The following is a 19,513-nucleotide window of genomic DNA, read 5'->3' as shown; positions in this document are numbered from 1 at the left end:
GCGTCATATAACACACTTGGTTGTGTCTTTTAGCGTCATATAACACGCTTGGTTGTCTCCTTTAGCGTCATATAACACGCTTGGTTGTGTCTTTTAGCGTCATATAACACACTTGGTTGTGTCTTTTAGCGTCATATAACATGCTTGGTTGTCTCCTTTAGCGTCATATAACACGCTTGGTTGTCTCCTTTAGCGTCATATAACACACTTGGTTGTGTCTTTTAGATTCATATAACACGCTTGGTTGTCTCCTTTAGCGTCATATAACCAGCCACTGCCCAAATGCGTTCGGAGTGAGGATCGGTTGTGTGGGTATGATTCTCCAGGTACAGGTGAGAGGATGCAGGAAGTCCATTTTGAGTCACGAGTTGAAAGGCAATGTTCAGTGGTTCACATGATATTTGGTGGATTTCACATTCTCTGTCTGGACTAGGATAATGTACTTTATTACATTTAATTGGCCTAAACAATGCGTTGCATAGGAATCTAATCTACAGACTCTGTTGTTTCATGTTAATAATAATTTAAAAAGAATAATTAAGAACATTTATATACAACGCCATATCATAGACACAAGAGGGTTTTTTTGGGGGGGGGGGTACACCACAAATGTGTAGCACTTGCAGACACGGGGAGAACGTGCAGACTCACTGTTCATCATTGGGTCAGCCTGCAGCTTCATGATATTTAATTTGTAATTGATTTGTGTTGTCTTCTCTTGAAAATCAACGCTTTTGTTGACGCTTTTTATTGATTTTTTAACTTTTTCTTACATTTTTGTCCCTTTTTTTCAACACTTTTGATGTTTTTTTTCAATGTTTGTTGCAACACTAACTTATTAACTTTAGTTTTACAGTTATTTGTTGGAATTTATGGTCAATAAAACTCATTCATAGGAAACTATCCCTAATGTTTGAGTTAGAAAAGGAATTATTTAGACTGAAATTTAAGGAGAGGATGTTGATGGATAATCAGACTGGAATATGTCAACTTTTACTCAATACTATTTCAAAACCACATGTTGCACCAAATGCTATAAAATTGAATAAGACGCCCCAAAATTAAAGAAAGTAGAGTTTTGTACTTGGCAAAGAGCGTTGTGTGGAATCAATCATGTTATTTTGGGGAATTAAAAAGAACATTGATTTAGGAAAATGGGTCAATTTGACCCGAGGACAACATGAGGGTTAATCATCATATTAATAGCGGTTTCTATGATTTCTGGACAGAATTTTCAGATTGTTTCAACAACACCACATAAATGTAGCACAGATGCCCCATCTTGCAATGTTTATGAAAGGGAAAAATGATTTGTTAATCCGGCCCTTGATTTGGATCCCCTCTAAAATAAAATTTTTCCTCTGCCCATGTTGCATCCTTGCCCCAAAATTCATGGAAACCGGGCCAGTAGTTTGTCCATAATCCTGCAGACAGCTGAAAAACAAAATTTTCCAAAGGCAGAACAAGGTCACTCAAAACGGAAATTACATAAAAAACAACAATTGTAATAAAAATTAAAGACATAAGTGTCATATACAAATATAAGCAGAATATAGACTATAAAACTAAATTACCTACATTCTATAGCAGCCATTGTTTTCTTTCTACCTGGATAAAACTAACACGCTTACAACTAACTTAAATAAAAGTAATCATTTTGGTTGTGTTCACTAAGTAAACCTTAAAATGCAAGGAGTCTTTAAAAGAAAAGACATTGGTAGAAAGGAATAAAAAAATAACTAAACACTTTTGCCCACACCTGTCTCTCTGACCTGAATTACAGATCGGCGTTGTTCCTCTCTTTTCTCTCATCTTGTCAGATAATCAGCAGACAAAACACACACACACACACACACACACACCCTTATGTATGTGTAATCTAAGGCTCAGGTGTCAGATTTCACTGCTCTTGGTGACAGTCTGACAGCTGAGCTGATTCTGTTAAACATGACAAATCAAATGAGTCATCCACTCATCGGCTGACATGAAGCAACATCCATTTGTCTTAAAGGAGAAATCCCCCTTAAACTCATAATGTTTACAGTATTCTAGCGCATTCCAGAAGGTACTCGCTGTCCCTCAGATGTTCTCGTTGTACATTTCCCAGAAGGCTGTCCCCTTCTCTGATGAATCTCTTCCTGGATGGTTGCAAAATGGCTACTCTAAAAACAAGCGTTTGCCATCTCTGGTTTACAGTCAATGGTGGAATAAGTACACTGTAAAAGTACACTGTAAGTAACACTTATACAACAGTATTTTGTTCCAATATAAGTACTGCATTAACAAATGTTACTTATGCAGAAGAGGCACATGTGACGCAGTATTTGACCCATTCATATGAGACGGCTGACACAGTTTAATCCTCCGTGCTTGTAGCCTCTTGTTGCATGTACATCATTGCGGATTCACAGTAGTTTCTATACAGACCTACTTGAATTCCCACTCCAGATACATTTTAAAGTATCTGCTAGGATTAATATTTAGTTTAACAGGGTTTTCCCCTATAAAAAGTAAAAAGTTGAGACTGGGTTGGGACAGGAGGCGGAAGTGGCCCAAAGCGCTGCCCGCTTCCTTTTTCTTTTTCTTTTTTTTTTCTATGTAAATAATAGAATAGAATAGAATAGAATAGAATAGAAAGCCTTTATTGTCATTATGCACAAGTGCAATGACATTTAAGCAACCCATTTACAGTGTCAACACAAAAATATAAAATATAAAAAAGAAAATGTAATAAGAGAGGTGGGGTGGGGAGCATAGTCCTGAGAGTAATTATATAACAATAAAGACTTGCATTCTAGAAAACTAAGACTACAGTTGGAAATTAGCCAACTGGCTAACAATGCCACATTTACAGAATTATTGATTAATATGTACAGTTCTTATAAATAAATCTTGAAACCAATTGGGCTGTTTAGACAGGGCGCTCCACGATTTGCAGTGAGAGTTTTCGGCGTCTCGGACTCAGATGAGGAGCTTTTTTACAATAAAATCAGCTAGTAGCAGACGTAACTCAATGTTATGTCTAGTTAGCATCTTTTAAGTGTTTATGTTGCATGTTAGCCTGTTAGCTTGTAAGTGGCATTGGCTGAAATTTGTGACGACGGTGTGCTGTGCGCGGGGGGTTTCTGGTATCTTTTCCCGCTTTTGCATGTTAAACAGCGATTGGCTTTCGAGTTTGTTGAGTGCCAAATATAGGTTGGTGAAAACACCTTGTGTCATCTCATGTGTCAGTAAAGTTAATTTAAGACATTTATGGGGAAATAACTAAAAAAAACGGTATGTTTAATTCAATTTTATACCGTTCTTTAGACCTTTACACTGATAATGTTGTGCAAAACTGCTGTGCACTGAAGGAAATGGCCCGGGAAAGCAAAGGTACAACATTGCCAAAAGCAATTTTAAAGAAGTAATGGTGAAATTGTTTGAAGGAGTTTTATTTCCTCTCCGGCTTTTTCTGGTTCATTCTGATCTTTCCATTAATCAGATGGAGGAGAAAGCTCTAATATAGAAACAGAACAGGCTGCTGCTGCTGCTCTGGGAGACTAATTGAGTCTCTATTTTTTGTGTGAGTGTGTGCGCTGCTGTAATTCTCTGCATGTGGGAACTAAATGTTCTCAAAAGAAGAGAAACAATCTTCCAAAAGGAGGATTCTGTTTTGGCCCTAAACTTTCTTAAATGGCTGATTTAGGAAAGAATCCTGTTAGGATTAGAACTAGGATAACATGTAAGTTAAATGTAACGTATTACTCTGTAGCTTTAGCAGATTTTTGCTGTTTGTTTTGGAGTATACAGTATATCTGTGTGGATGATACCACAATTGAGAGAGTGTCCTAAAGGTTTAGCAGAAGCCTACGTTCCCTCCTAACATTCCAGGGTTTTTGTGACTTATAACCGCAAAAGTTTCTCACCAACTCGTCACTGCTGATGCCTGGTCCGGAACCCTTGGCATCAGGATTTAACGCCATTGCTATCCCTTTTGGTCATTTTACAACATGCTTGGTCAGGACCCAAAGGCATCCTTTTTAAACCTGCTGGGTCAGGATCCTTTGGTGTCCCTTTTTCACGCTTTTCAGTACCCCTTTGGCATAATTTTTCAATGTGCTTGAACGTTGAAAAATGACGCCAAAGGGGTACCCACAGTGGGTTTTTTACAGTGTGGGTACCCCTTTGGCGTCATTATTGAAAAGCTTGGTCAGGGCCCCTTGGTGTCACTTTTTAACGCTCTAGGTACCCCTTTGGTGTCACTTTTCAATGTGGTTGGTCAGGACCCTTTGCATCAATTTTTAAATGCTCTTGATACCACTTTGGCGTCATTTTTAAACGTGCCTGGTCAGGACCCTTTGGTGTCCCTTTTTTACAGTTTTTGGTACCCATTTGGCATCATTTTTCAACGTGCTTGGCCAGGACCCTTTACTGCCACCTTTTAACAGTCTGGGGTCCCCTTTGGCGTCAATTTTAAAAACACTTGGTCAGGGCACCTTGGTTTCACTTTTTAACGCACTGGGTACCCCTTCGGCGTCACTTTTCCATTTGTTTGGTCAATTTGGTTGGCGTTACTTTTTAACGCTATTGACATCCCTTTGGTGTGACTTTTAAACATACTTGGTCAGGACCTTTTGGTGTCCCTTTTTACACTTTAGGGTACCCCTTTGGCATCATTTTTCAACCTGCTTGGTCAGGATCCTTTACTTCCACCTATTAACGCTCTGGGTACCCCTTTGGTGTCCCTTTTAACGCTCTGGGTACCCCTTTGGTGTCCCTTTTCAATGTTTTTGGTCAGGACCCTTGGAATTACTTTTTAACGCTATTGGTATGCCTTTGGCGTCATTTTCCAACATGCTGGGTCAGGATCCTTTAGTGTCACATTCAAACGGTCTGGATACTCCCTTGGCATCATTTTTAAACATGCCTGGTCAGGACTCCATGGTGTCACTTTTTAACCCTCTGGGTACCCCTTTGGTGACCCTTCTCAATGTGGTTGTTCAGGTTCCTGGGCATCAATTTTTGTTGCTTTGAGTATCCCTTTGGCATCCTTTTTCACTGTGCAGGGTAAGACCACTTTGACAACGTCACGTCAAAGGGTGACGTCGGTATCTGACTCTTAGGGCCAGTGACTGTCAGCATGTGACAAGAATCAAGAACAGCCTGATGGCAGAGTGTGTGAAATGTGTGTGAAGTGTGATGTGTGATATTATAGGAGCTAAGGTAATGAGATGTCACTCATTGTGGGAGGATCTGGGACATTAGCCTTCAACTAATCAGAGGACGGATGGAAAAAGAGTGAAAGGAAGGATAGATGAATGAGGGAGGAGAGAGAGAGAGAGAGAGATGGGAGTACAGAGGGAAAATGTATGCAGAGTAAGTTGATGGATGTTGGCAAAGGTGGACAGCGTAAAGGAAGAAAGGAGGATGAAGAAAGGATGGAAAGCACCATGAAGAATACGAAGAGCAAAGAAATGAAGTGAAGAAAGCATCAATCATAAGCAAGCACCAAGGGGGAGACGGAACGACGGAAAGGAAGGAGAGAAGAGCGATAGAGGTGAAAGAACAGCAGTCGGAGGGAAGAAGTAAGAACTGAGAAATGAAATCACTCAGGAGGTCTTTTTTCCCTCCTTGCTCGTTACCCTTGTCTTCTATCTCGCCTTCCTCTTGCATCCCCCCCTCCTTTCCTTCGTTGTATCATCACTCCATCCCGCCATCTTCATTCATGACGAGTCACATGGAGGACAAAAGGGGAGACGACGCAAACACACAGGGACAAATAGGTTTCGAAGTCAAAGTTAATGATGTAACTCAAAGTCGTGAATGGTTTTCAAAGAAAATGATGTAATGTAAAGATCCCTACCCGCTGGGGTTCTGCGAATGTGGCTACAATGATGCATAGTACCAAAAGGAGGCAGAAAGATGCATAGAGCCGATGTCAGAGACATGAGTTATAGAGGAGAAAGAGGGAAGGAGAAAGAGGAAGGTCTCTGGTGGGCCACTGAGTTGGAGAGATGACCCAGAAAAGTCAGGAGCAGAAAATGGACTGCCAGGAAAAGAGGTCTATTCTACAGGGAGGAGGAGGAGGAGGAGGAGCAGGTGAAGGCTGCAGGTGTTCATTTGTCATACTGAGCTGCACGGCAGTAGGGAAGGTGTTCTTCAGTGTTAGAGTCTGTATCCGCTGTGGTTCTTGTTTTCAATGCAGTGTTTCTCAGCGGCCCCACATGTTTTGGAGAGGTTTGATAAATTAGCATTTCATCATACAGCTTATTTAATGTTATATGACATCATACATCTGCAAGTTCATCTTTACCAAATGAACAAAACCACATGAGCTATGTTATGTACATTTTGCTGGGTTTTCTTCTTAAATTATGTAATTTTTCTTGACCAAACCCTACTCACTCTCAAGGTGTTCAGCCTGAACACAGAGCAGACTTTTGACTAGCTGCAAGCTTTATTTTTATTTGTGGGACGCACCGGGCAGAGCAGCAGAATTACAAAGACTATTTATTTCACACGTCATCATTGTATATTTAAACACAATTTCATGAGGTACAATGATCACAAACAGGCCGCATGAAAATGGGGAACCCCAAATGAGCTACTTAAAGCTTTTCAGAGGGGCCCCAAAAACAAAAACCATTCGACATATAACACACCAACCCGAAAACTCAGTCCACCACGGAAAAATGAAACAACTACCAAAAAAACTGAAAAAAAAAAAAAACATTAAACCAACCCAGCACAAATTGTAGCTCTTACAGAATAATGAACAATATGAAGGAGGCAGTTTCTCCTTGAGACGTTCTTGAAGATGAAAAAAGATTGCAACAATTTGTTTGTTTTAAGATGAATTTTTCAGGTTTTTTTCCCATCATTAGACAGAGAGAGTGGATAGACATGTGAAAGGAGGAGAGAGAGAGAGAGGGATGGGGGATGACAGGCTGGATTTGCAGCAAGACTCAGCCAACATGGGGCGAGCGCACTTACTCAGTCACTCAGGCCAGCAGAATGCGACATTTTCAAGTTTTCCTCGAGCTCGTTCCAAATCTGCGATCCCTTACAAAGTACACTCAGGCTTGTACGTTTGAACAAAATACACAAATTGCTGCAGCTTCTCTTTTCACCCTGTTTGTTTAGGTCTCTGATTTAGCTCCAGAGTGAGACATCTCACTTCTATGCAATCTTTGTTGGGAGTCCCACATGCTCAGTAGCGAGGTAAGATCACATAAATTCAATTCAAGGCAGGATTGGCGGGGAGACTTCTTCTAGACGAGGGCCACTTGTGGAATACCTGCACAACAGGGACAGGAAGTAGTTCTTTTGGAGATTATGGTCAACTAGTGGGTGTTGTGGCAGTGTGTGGCCATTGAGAACAAGCTAGCGTGCTACGGTTAGCCACCTGGTCTCGGCTAGTGATGTAGATAAACCGTGCAGATGTTGAACGTCTCACCCGGATACTAAAGACAGAGGACATTAAGAAACCGGATCTCACTCAAAACAGCATGGATGTTTGTTTTTCCAAGTTTGTATGCCTGTGCAAGCACCAGAGAAACAAAATACCACCCCAAATCCCAGAAAAAATGTATTGTTTCATAATATGGCCACTTTAATTTCAGGACCAGGGCCTAGTTCTGAATAAAAGGGAGAAAGGAAGCCTTTTCACACCCAGAGCATTGAAAGCGATGCCAAGAATCTCAACCAAGAGTGTCTAAAAATGACTTTTTTTGTCAATAACAATATTTAACAATGTTGATCTCCACCCAACAAAGAACCCCTAAAAACTTAACCCCCCCCACCTTCACAATCACACTTTTGTTCCTGCAATTTACTGTTCACACGTCCGTCTGATGGTGATGAGAACCCATGGAGATCCAGATAGAGGTGCAGAGGACCAGGTGGAGACAAGGATTGAAGGTGGAAGAGGATACAGGGATGAAAAGAGTGTGAAAAAATGAAGCCCGGTCAGAAGACAGAAGAAGAATGATACACTTGTAACAGGCCAGACTGTGCTGACAGGCTGCATTGTGCCAGACTGAGTGCAGGAAGTCAAGTTGTCATGTGGGCTTCAAGTGGAGACAAAGCCACACGAGACGAGCTCCGCGACGCCTCCTCAAACATACCGTTACATAATGAATGAGAGTGCGATTTCATTCTTAATGCCACAGCCGGTTAACAGCCGGGCTTTGTGTGGTAATGACAGGAAATCAGTGAGAGGAAATTTGAATGTGTTGATCCGCTTTGACAGCCGCCTCCCATGTTCTCTCATGACAGGTGAAATCCTCCCTTTCCTGCTCGGGCAGCTCGTACATTGTTCTGATACCAATGTCTGTTCTTGAAGAAATACAAATATTAGTAAGGAGGAGGGGGGGGGGTGACCAGTTCTATCCTTTCTTCTCATATCTTCCTTTCACTCTGACCTTCCACTTTCCTCTTCTGTCTCTTCTTCTCTGTGTATCTTCCTCAAAGTCTCTTTTCCTTTCTATCTATCTTCTACACCTCTTCCTGTTTATTTTCCTCTTTTCCTCTCCACTCTTCTTCCATGTCATTCATCTTTTCACCAGCTCCTTCAGTCTTCGCCTCTCATCCCCTCTAGTTCTCTGCCTTTCCCTCCTGCTCTCTCTTGTCCCTATAACTCAACTATTTACCACTCTTCTCTCATTTTCCTTTTTTTTCTTCTTCTTTTCCTCCTCCTCTCTCTATAGCCCCTTTCCCACTGGACAAAAAAAAACACCTGCACTAACATCTGGCTTTTGTCTTTAGTGGGAAAGGTTATAATTGGAAATTCATTCCCAGGATAAATGACTCTGCCAACTGGAAACAGAACACCTGGGGGGGGGGGGCGGTAAGGTTGGCTTGTTTAGCGCCACAGTGCTGTCAAGCGCGTCAAAAATGCGTCAAATATCGCCTTGTATCAGCTTGCACAGAGTTTGAAAAAGAGACTGAATAAACCCAAAATAAATCATGAAGGCCTACTCATTTACTCGTAATGAGAAAGAAGTCTGCCGCCTGTTTCAGCTGGTTTTTCCGCATTTAATAAACCCAGCATGTACATGCGCAAATTTTGTGTTCTGGGTTGATCAAAAAAATCTCCAAAATCAAAGGAAAATAGCATCTTGGGTTCTCTGTTCCAGTGTTCCGTGCAGTAGGGTTCGGCGGTAATACCGCAGTATCAGTTTCAATACCGTCATTAAAAAAAATGCAATGCACTTATGTGGGAGACAAGGATTACACATTAAATATAACTTGTTTAATACCTAAAGATGCTAATGTGTGGTTGTCATCACGTGACAGTGTGGAGGAGAGGGGGGGGGGGGGCAAGTCATCCACCAATATCAGGATGTGTCACACTTCCCTCCAGTATTAACATGTCATTTTTAAGGGACAGGGTTAGAATTCCAGACACTCTGAACACACTAACAGTTATGAAATCGGAGTAAATGCATGCGCTTTTTGATGCCCTACTGTTTGTGCTCCAAGCCGCCGTGACAGCATCCAACACACACCCTGGTTCACAACACCTTCCCTCCATCACTTGTGTCACCGGCGCAGTGCTGCTCAATCACAGAATGCAAATGTAAAACAATTTAACATTTCTTTATTAGCCGTATTTATGTGACAATGAATAGAACAATGGAGCTAAACACCGATGTCATGCTGCTGATTAGATTAAGTTGGAAACAGAGAAGTTTTAATGAAATGAATCAGTGTGTAGTTCTCTAATGTGATTTCCGGTCTCATTATTGACCAATTGAATCTAGCCCTGCTTACATCACCCTTCTGAAACCTTCTGAAGAACCTTCAATCAGAGAAGCATCACATGCTTCTCGCCTTTTGCTGCAGTGTCGCTGAATTATTAAATCTGAAGGTGCACATTAGCTACGATTCCATTTTCTGTGTGATTTCTTGATGTGATTATCGTGTAGAAAAGTGCATTACCTCTTGCAATAGAGCAACACGATGTGTAATTACAGCTGCATGCTGCAGTCATCGTTCCCCTTCCCCTCGGTATGTTCATTAAGTGAATGTGTGGACATACAGAATCGAAAGGTGTCTTCATGGTGAGGCATAAAGGTGGACTGCCTGCACCAAGGGGGGAGCAGTAAAAGAGGCACTTCTCCCCACATGCGGCACTTTATAGCTGAATGCTGCCTGTTCCAGTCATTATCTGGCAAGAAGCAGTTTGTTGCTCGCTGTGCTTACGAGTGTTTGGGGAGCGGTTGGGAGCACGAGACTTTACCCATCTTGGCTATGTTTAAAGATGCACATTTTGTTATTTCCACAGTGTCCCCACATTTTCTCTCTGCTCAGCGTTGACAGTTCAAACTGTCACTGAACTGTGATTCTGAAAGGCGCCATAAAAGTGCAAAGTTTTGTTAGGGCCCACTGAAAGTGCAACATGTGTTTTTGTTCCAGTCACAAAATCCCTTGTGCTTCTGTAGGAGTTACTAATGCATTTTCTGTTTAAAACACAGAACGTTTTCTATCTTTTTACCTATCTATGATTTATATTTTTTGCCTAGCATTCACACTACTCTTGTGTTTTCCAAACTTTTGAAAAGGCTGTTTGATTTTTGTCTGGACGGGCCGAAAACACAGACCTTTGGAAACGATGACGCGTCGACATCAGTCTCGAGAATCTGGGGTTGCGTCAACATGGATGTCAAAAATCATCAGATCACAAATGAGTTTTAGCAGCCGGTGCAGTATTACATTCAGTTTATCACACCGTTTTGACAAAAAGAGAGCTGAGCCAGAAGGCAAAGCTCTTGACCTACCGGGCAATTTTCGTTACTACCCTCACCTATGTACATGAAGTCTGGGTCATGACCGAAAGAACCAGATCCAGGGTACAAGCGGCCGAAATGGGTTTCCTCAGGTGGGGGGCTGGCGTCTCCCTTAGAGATAGGGTGAGAAGCTCAGTCATCCGAGAGGAGCTCGGAGTAGAGCCGCTGCTCCTTTGCGTCGAAAGGAGCCAGTTGAGGTGGTTAGGGCATCTGGTAAGGACGCCTCCTGGGGGGCTCCCTAAGGAGGTGTTCCAGGCACGTGGGAGGAAGCCTCGGGGAAGACCCAGGACTAGGTGGAGGGATTATATCTCCCACCTGACCTTGGGATCACCTAGTCAGATCTGGTTAATGTGGCTCGGTAAAGGGAAGTTTGGGGTCCACCACTAGAGCTGCTGCCCTCGCGACCCAATACCAGACAAATGTATTGTGTTGTTAAGGCTCCCATGGCATGAACATTTTAATTTATAAGGTTTTTTAACATTAATGTGTTTATATTGAGAAAATGAAAGCTCAGATGGACCAATCTGGAATCTTGCTCCTTATGAGGTCATAAGGAGCAAGGTTACCTCCCCTTTCTCTGCTTTCCCACCCATGAGAGAGAGACATCGTGGCTTTCAAACGAGCAAAGTGGCAGTTGGTCAAAGCCACACCCCCAGCCTCCACCTTTCCCCCCCCACCTCCTCAGACCCAGAAATGGCACATACTAAGGAAAGCTCATTGTGGGAGTGGCTCTAGTGGCTGGAATTCTGCACCAAGGCAGAATTTTGGGAAACTCTTCTCTTGGTGCAGAATATCTTTGTTGAATCAACCAGTCAGAATAATTATCATCTGTTTGCACCTTGTGACAATTGTGTTTCCTATTTTTCAAATGATGGGAAATTAGTTTCAGAAGTACTACTCCAGTGGAGCTCACCATGAATTATGAAGAGTCAAAAGCAACATGTCTTGATGCCATCTGATAAAACCAACATTTTAAACCATAACAGCTGTTAGGCTTTCAGAGTGTATAGAGCACTCAGAGCGAGGGTGGATGAGGCGGATCACCTATATAAAAAAGAACTTTTGATAGTTAATGCTTGTATAAAAAAATAAATTGTGCTTCATAGGGTTGTCTTGATTTTGGAATTGTGCAAAAGACTGAACATTGTTTATGCAACACAATCTAAAGGAGGTGTCCTTAAACATGGCCTTTCTTTGTTGATGGGAAACCATTTGGTTTTTATTGTTGGTTTTTACTTGGCTTTGGGAGCTGCATCAAGTATTTGTTATAGTCGGGTCTTCAGAGTGGTCTTTTCATTTCCAAAAGTCCTTGCTCAGACATTTTTTTAATTTAAAGAAGTCCTTGTTGGAGCCTTAACTTCCATTTTGGACCGGTTATTCCTCCCCACTGCCCTGCAGACTCAAAGGCAGACCTTGGCAGGAACAAATCACCAGAGTGCCAGCTATAATAGAGGGGGAGAGGACTCTGTTGTGTGTGTGTGTGTGTGTGTGTGCTTTCTTCGTCAAAGATCCAGCCAAGATCATGTGAAATTTATTTCATTGGAAGCACCAACAGAATTGGTCCCCCTTTAAAGTGATTTGCTCTCCCGTCAGCTACACGGTCAAACTGTCCAGCCGCTGCACCCACGTAGAAGAGAGAGAAGGAGCACACACCATCACCAGAAGACTGGGGTCTGGATTAAAATACACGGTTTTCATCAAGATCTTCTTAAGGTTTCACTTATGTTTAGTGTCTGAAACGTCAGGAAGCAAAATGTAAAGAAGCAGTTATTGAGATAATTTACAGAATGTATCGAGCATTACTCGGATAGAACTTTTCAACATATCTGGACTTTATGTGCATTCACTGCAGGTCTGTTACATGTTTAGCCTATCTTAGCATGAAGCCTGAACAAAAAGTCCTCTAAACCAGTGCTTCTTGAAGGTCCCATAACATGATGCTCTTTGGATGCTTTTCTATAGATCTTAGTGGTCCCCTAAAATTGTATCTGAAGTCTCTTTTATATAGACCTTAGTGGTCCCTAATACTGTATCTGAAGTCTCTTTATATAGACCTTAGTGGTCCCTAATACTGTATCTGAAGTGCCTTATATAAAGACCTTAGTGGTCCCCTAATACTTTATCTGAAGTCTCTTTTATATAGACCTTAGTGGTCCCCTAGTACTGTATCTGAAGTCTCTTTTATATAGACCTTAGTGGTCCCCTAATGCTGTATCTGAAGTCCCTTTTATAAAGACCTTAGTGGTCCCCTAATACTGTATCTGATCATTTTGGTCATTATGACCGTGTGGTTACATTTTCATACCCTTACATCCATAATGAAAGCCTCTCTGGTTGGGAATTCAGTAATGCTGAGTGTGATCTAACTTAGTTATACACACGCATTTACAGGAAGTCTTTTGCTTATATCAAGTAGAAGAGGAAGAGAAGAAGAGAAGTTCATTTTAATGGAGTCTCGTCTGTCTCACAATGAAGATTAATATCAGCGTTGTAATTCTCAGGAAAATAGTTTATCAGTATAGCTGTATTGCTCCTGTGACATAGTACCTGTCTGTATGGAGGGGCAGAATAGGTGGTCTCCCCTTTTTATTATCGTGCTTTAGTGATGCCCTCTACCTCTTGTTTTATCTCTTTCTAGCCGTATCTCTTCTGTCTCTCTCTCGTTCCTTGTTTTTAATTCTGTCTCCTTGTCTCTTGTCTTTTGTCAGAGTCCCTCCCTCTGTGTCTCTCCCTATTCTCTCCCCTTGCATCTTGTTGTCTCTCCATCCGCATATATATCAATCCAAACAGAAGCAAGACACACCAATTTGTGTAAAAATGATATGCACTGGAAATATCTAAGTCTGTGTGAGTAAATAATGTATTACTATCTTGGTGTCCTCATAACGTCCCTGCTGCCAGCACACTGAACACATCCCTGGAGAGGATTCAGGGAGGGACGGAGATGGCTGACTGGTGCTCAGCCATCGTCCTCCCAGTGTAACAAATTCATGACTGATTCACAATCTGTGGTTACATTTAATCTATCACTCCTTGAGTGTTTAGCTGACCTAATATAGTGGCATAAGTACACTAAAAGTGCATTGTAGTGTTTTGTCCTCCATCGGTGGTAGGCAGGAATTGCAAAAAACAAATTAAAAGTTGGCACTCATGACGCTCTGACGATTACCTTTCCCTAAACATTTTGGTAATCCCCTGACTCTTTCTTCAGTGCCATCATGAGGTTGACATTTGTAGTTTTGAGTCCCAACGACTATTGGATGGCACCCTCAAGATTCTTGAAAAATGACTTTGGTGATCCTGTAACGTCTTCATCAATACTTATTGGCTCCTCCATCAGGTCAAAATTCCAATTGATCTAACTAACTGTTAGCATGCTAACAAACTGCATGAATCTAAACATGGTTAATGTACTGGTAATGCTGACAGAGGTGTAACGTTACGGAAGGCCGTTGTTCTAACTCGGGTGTCTGGGTCTGTTTCCCAATGGTTCCGTAAACTGCCGTTAGCGTCCTTAGCAACCAAGTTAAGTGCTAACCAGACTGGCTGCTGACTGTTTATGTGTTTCCGGGGCTGTGATTATAGTGGATGGTTGCTAGCTGGCTGGGGGATGACTGTGGATGTTTCCCCTGTGCTGGAATGATAGTTGATGGTTGCTAGCTGGCTGTTGTCAGCTCTCATCCAAACTGAAGACTTGCAGGGGCGGGAGGCAGACAGACAGAGGTGTGCTAGCTAGCTAGCTGGCTAAATTACCATTAGATTAGTTGTCTATCTACACACCTAACTTTACTGATGAATTTGCGGGTTAGCCCAGTTTTGAACCGTTAGCTAAAATTAGAGACCAAGCCTTGGCATTAGCTACTTGCTTGTCAACCAGCACCTTTACAGTAGGCACCAAAGCACTTTAGCTCTTCGGTGCCTCTACAGGTGGGAAGCAGAATTGTCCATTACTGTTACCATTACCATTATTCTCATGTCTCATTCAAGCGGTGGTTAATAAACCACTAAAACGATTTTGGAAAAATAATGTTAAGGTACAAAAGAATCTTTGGTGTTGGATCGATCAATATTCTAAACAATCAATATCAATAAATGAGGTATGTGTTGTATTACTGTGTTGAAAACTGGGATGTAATCAATGACAAAACAATACCATGTGGCGGATAAAAGTTTTATTACGTTTACTGACCAAACCAAAAAGAATCAATATTTGTATTGAAGAGTGGGTAAAAATAAATTATACGAACCGAATCCTGGGTTTTTTCTATCAGTACAGCCCAGGACGGTTGTGATTCAACGGTGTAAATTTTGAGGGTTTTTCGCAACAGGGATTACTTTTACATCCGGTTACCTCATTATTTGAAGCTTCAGCCACGTTTCATATGAACATCGGAAATTGGAACATTACAGATATGACAAAAATACAGTGAAGCATAACAGATCTCCTTTAAAGCTGTCAAACACCAGCATGTTAGAATTAAATAGTGCAGTATTCAATCATTTGAAGATTTAATTCCTAATGGTCTAATCAGATTACAGTGATCCTATTAGATGTAATCCAACTTGACATTTTCATTTCTCTGCTCTTATTTCATGGTGTGTGTGTGTGTGTATGTGTGTGTTTAAAGCTCACAGCAGGTCAAACTCAGTGCAGGATAAAAGGTCATTAATGAACCAATGATGAATGAATATGTTTATGACAGAAATGTACAATCAATACACAGGTTTAAGCAGAGTATTGGCAGCTGCTGGCCCAATCAATAACTCTTCTGCGTCATCGGGAAACTTCATTTACCCTGAGTAGAGACCATGGAAAACATTCCCACCATCCAATTTTCCAGACACATTTTCTGTGATGATGTGAAGGGAATCCATACATGCAAAATTACACACAGACTGTGTTGAAAAGTGAAGATTTTTTTAAAGGTTTTTCTGAAAGTTAGTGCACATAGCAGAACTCCCAAAGTATCATGATTTGTTCATTGGACATGCTGTTGTTGGTATGTTGCTGCAGAACGCCACATGAAAACAGTATGTCACTGTTATTCTACCGGCAGGTACTGTGTAAATTTGGAAGCTATGGCCGTGACACAACACATTGTTAATTATTGTCTGTCACAGTTGCAGAACAGGCAACAGGAGAAGAATCCAAATGCAAATGAAGGACTGGTGCAGTAAAATAAGTGACTAACTAAAGATTCACAGAATACAATTCTTTATTAGGAATAATCCCTTGAGATGTGACATCTCGTTTGGAGAAAAAGAAAATATACAGTACATTCACATACACAGAAGCTCCAAACATCAATGAAAGTAGAAAAAAATCAGGGAAAAACCAGGACAGTGAAAATACTAGTAGTGGTAAAACTGTTCATATTTTTGCCCCGGGAGGACAACACACAGGTTAGGTAAGATGAAAGCAACAGAAACATAAAAAAAATATTATACAGGTGATATTAAGAAAACCTCAAGGGGCTTATATGGGGAATCTCATCTAAGGAAGGGAATTAAAAATGTATAGAGAGTCCTAAAATATACCAATTGCACACAAGTAAGCACAGAATTAAAAAAAAAGCATAAGGTTAGCTACATAAAACAACGAGGGCATACAGTAAATAACAAGAACAAAGATGGTGTGTGTGGGTGTGTGTGTGTGTGTGTGTGTGTGTGTGTGTGTGTGTGTGTAACTAGTTATGTGAAACAGGAAGGCCAAACTAAATCAGATATGAAGAGTTAAAAGCAGTACAAAAAGGTCCTAAGCATCTTTTTTAACAAATTCTCATGAGCGGGTCTGTATGTTATTGTCCGAAAATGCATGCACACCAAAACGTATGATACCCTACAAAACTAGGAGACCCCCGGCTGGTCACGTGACGCTGGCTTGTTACGAGCTCCATGACACCGAGCAACAGTTTCTACTTGTTTGAGCTGCTACAGAGCTTGGTGAGATCTCAGACCTCCATTGAATCAGCGGTAGTTGGTGGTTCAGTTACCCAAAAATAGGTGACTTTGAGCCGGGTACAAAGCACCGTGAGGTGCCGGTAGTTTCGGCCGACATTATGGTTCAATTTAGTCCACAAAATATGAGCGTTTTGCTGTGATAAAAATTAAGAGTAGCCACCAAAACGACTAGGATGAGGAAAAAGATTGTGTTTTGAGTTAAAACACGCCGAAGAACACACATTTCCTGGGTGAAAGGTTTTAAATTTCCCCGGGAAGTGAACTCCCGTTCGTGGCTTGAAAGTCCTGTTTGTTAATATTGCTTTTTGAATGAATGGGTCATGAGAACAGGCTGTCTTTCAGATGTAAACTAAAAGTACAAAATATGTACTCTAAACTATGTACTCAAAATAGCATATGTAAGTACAAGAGTGTGATTCGAGACTAATGCTAGGTAGAAGACTGGGGAACGCTCAAATGTTGTGCACCTTTTTGCAAATTTCCTGGTTGAACGACATACGACTTTACAATATGTTTTTTCTGGTTTTGTAGCTGGGTCACAGGTGATACCCAATCTGCAGAGACCTTTCTAAAAAAAAGGCAGATTCTATGAGATCATCATATGTTGGTAATGTCGCTGCCCTGTGAGAACCAGCCCGGTTTTCCGCTTTGTGACGATGCATTTTCCAGCTGATCCAAGAGACTTTGCATTCAGCTTAATAAGTAGCATAGTCAACACATAGAGGAATCTCCTTCAATTTAAGACATTCATTTTCAAAATCCCCAAATTTGAGGATGTTGTTTTTCAGAAAAGAAAGGGGATGAAAATGCTTTATATTACCATCATTTGTGACATCTTAAATTTCCATCAATGGGTTTTTGTAAAATATTATAATCCCAGTGTTGATGATGATTGTGCATTTTGGTTGTTAGCATTCCACAATTGGTCAAAAAAAGACTTAATAATTCCCAACAAGCATAAATCATCAATCTTTTAATTGTGTTTCCTTTCCTTGCTTGTTAACAGTCTACTCTTTCGAAGTCGTCATTGTAACATCTGAAGCTGCTTCACTTTAGGTCTTACACCATCCTCGGGCTTTGGTGGACATTTTGGTTTTTCCTCTCTATTCCTATTCTTTTCAGTTTGTTTGTGAAGCTTCAGACTTTAGTAATGAAATCTGCAGTGCAACAGATTAGGATTCTAAAACAGTGGGAAGAAAAACCCCTTCAGTCTTCGACTCCCCTGACCGTAAACAGATCCTGATTCATGTGGTGTGTGGACTACTTAATCTATTAATGACATTTGCATCAATCAAGTCATGACTCACACCTTATTCACATTAGCTCATGGCTGCAGACATTCTGTGAGTTCCAATACCCATGCTACCATGCTTTAAAATAGGGCATGGTAATATGTATGTATCTTGTATCCTAGTATTTCATTTATCCAGTCCGGGGGGGATGACGACGACATAGTGGTTACACAGCGGGAAGTCCTAGCCCTGTCAATGTTAGTGAGACACACTACAAGATGAAGGACTCCTTTTCTTATGAAACCCTTTATGAAGTTTCGAAACTCTCAACTAGGCTATTTGCCTCATGTCGTGCTGAGAGTTGGTGACTTATACCTCCGTTCGCCCACCCCCCCTCCACACTGAGTCTCTCAGACAGATTAATGGAGACAGTCAGGGTAGATCAGCTCTTCTAGGGGAAGTAGGGGGAAAAAAACACATGAAAAAAGATATGGACATCTTGATGCATTTTAGCTTGACCTTATTTCAGACAGCAAGACGTGTAGAAGTGTATCTTCCTAAATATAACTCTACAGAAAAATTCTTCTTTTACAAAGATAGTTTCAGGGTGACACAACGTGATTGCAGCGGCGAAGGAATCGCGGTTGGTCGGGCCTTTGCATGGGCAGTATTTTGAAACTGCAGCTCTAATGTGCAGACTCTGGCTCCAAAATTACAAGATGGCGGCACACATATCCGGGATACTTTGACTTCACTTGAAGATGCGTTGTCTATCTCTATATGCAGTCTATGGCTAAAACCTTTTAATCAAAAACCAAAAGGTTCTGGTCAGAGCAAGGTAGAGGAGACAAAAATGATTTTCCCATGGCGGCAAAGCAGAACGTTGCGAGCCAGAGGACAGAGTCAGAGCGTATTACTTTATTACTAGATAAGCAATTTTTTTCTCCAAATGATAGGTTCTGATGAGTACACCATGCTGTTTTTGAACACCTGGGATCTACTCGACCCATTCCAACTGCAGATTTGCACAAGGAAGCCTGGGCTGAAATGCTCAAAGACACATGAAAAATAAGTAACATGTATCAAGCCAGTGTATGCTTCATGCGTAAACAATGAGAGAAAGTTGAGTCTAAGTGCCTCAATGACTGAAAAAGATATTTGGCGATAATTGGCCCACCCTGGTCTGTTGATTAAGTCATGTTACAAGTTATCAGTCATTACTCCTCGTTTTGTTTTGTAATCTCACCTCTTGTCTTGTTTCAGATATTCAACTTCCTGCCTTGTGCGTTTTCCCGCCTTAGCTGTGTTTAAAACCGTTCCCTCATTCACACACTCACTATTCCCTTCACATTGTTTATTAAATAGTGAACTATATACAGTAGAGAATAACCAGCGAGCCTTATGAGGTCACAAAGGGCAATGGCAGCTCCCCTTTCTCTGCTTTGCCCACAGAGAGAATTTGGCCCACGCAAGGTCCATATAAAAGAGACTTCAGATACAGTATTAGGGGACCACTAAGGTCTATATAAAAGAGACTTCAGATACAGT

At 41.2% G+C, this 19,513-nt stretch overlaps 1 protein-coding gene and 1 long non-coding RNA gene across 2 annotated transcripts in view; one reads left to right on the top strand and one right to left on the bottom strand.

Moving 5' to 3' along the window:
- Positions 1 to 19,513, top strand: part of rims4 (regulating synaptic membrane exocytosis 4) — a 59,274-nt gene that overhangs the window by 6,334 nt on the left and 33,427 nt on the right. The gene's annotated exons all lie outside the window — the stretch shown is intronic.
- LOC117943349 overlaps positions 11,716 to 19,513 on the bottom strand; it is a 21,147-nt gene continuing 13,349 nt past the window's right edge. Inside the window, exons 2-3 of the long non-coding RNA XR_004656346.1 lie at positions 14,668 to 14,674; positions 11,716 to 11,727 (exon numbers count right to left, since the gene is read on the bottom strand). This is a non-coding gene — a long non-coding RNA (uncharacterized LOC117943349). The remainder of the gene's footprint in view (positions 11,728 to 14,667; positions 14,675 to 19,513) is intronic.

Source organism: Etheostoma cragini, chromosome 4, assembly GCF_013103735.1.
Source record: "Etheostoma cragini isolate CJK2018 chromosome 4, CSU_Ecrag_1.0, whole genome shotgun sequence".
Classification (NCBI taxonomy): domain Eukaryota; kingdom Metazoa; phylum Chordata; class Actinopteri; order Perciformes; family Percidae; genus Etheostoma; species Etheostoma cragini.
The sequence above is the reverse complement of the archived record's forward strand: the minus strand, read 5'-3'. Positions and strand labels throughout refer to the sequence as shown.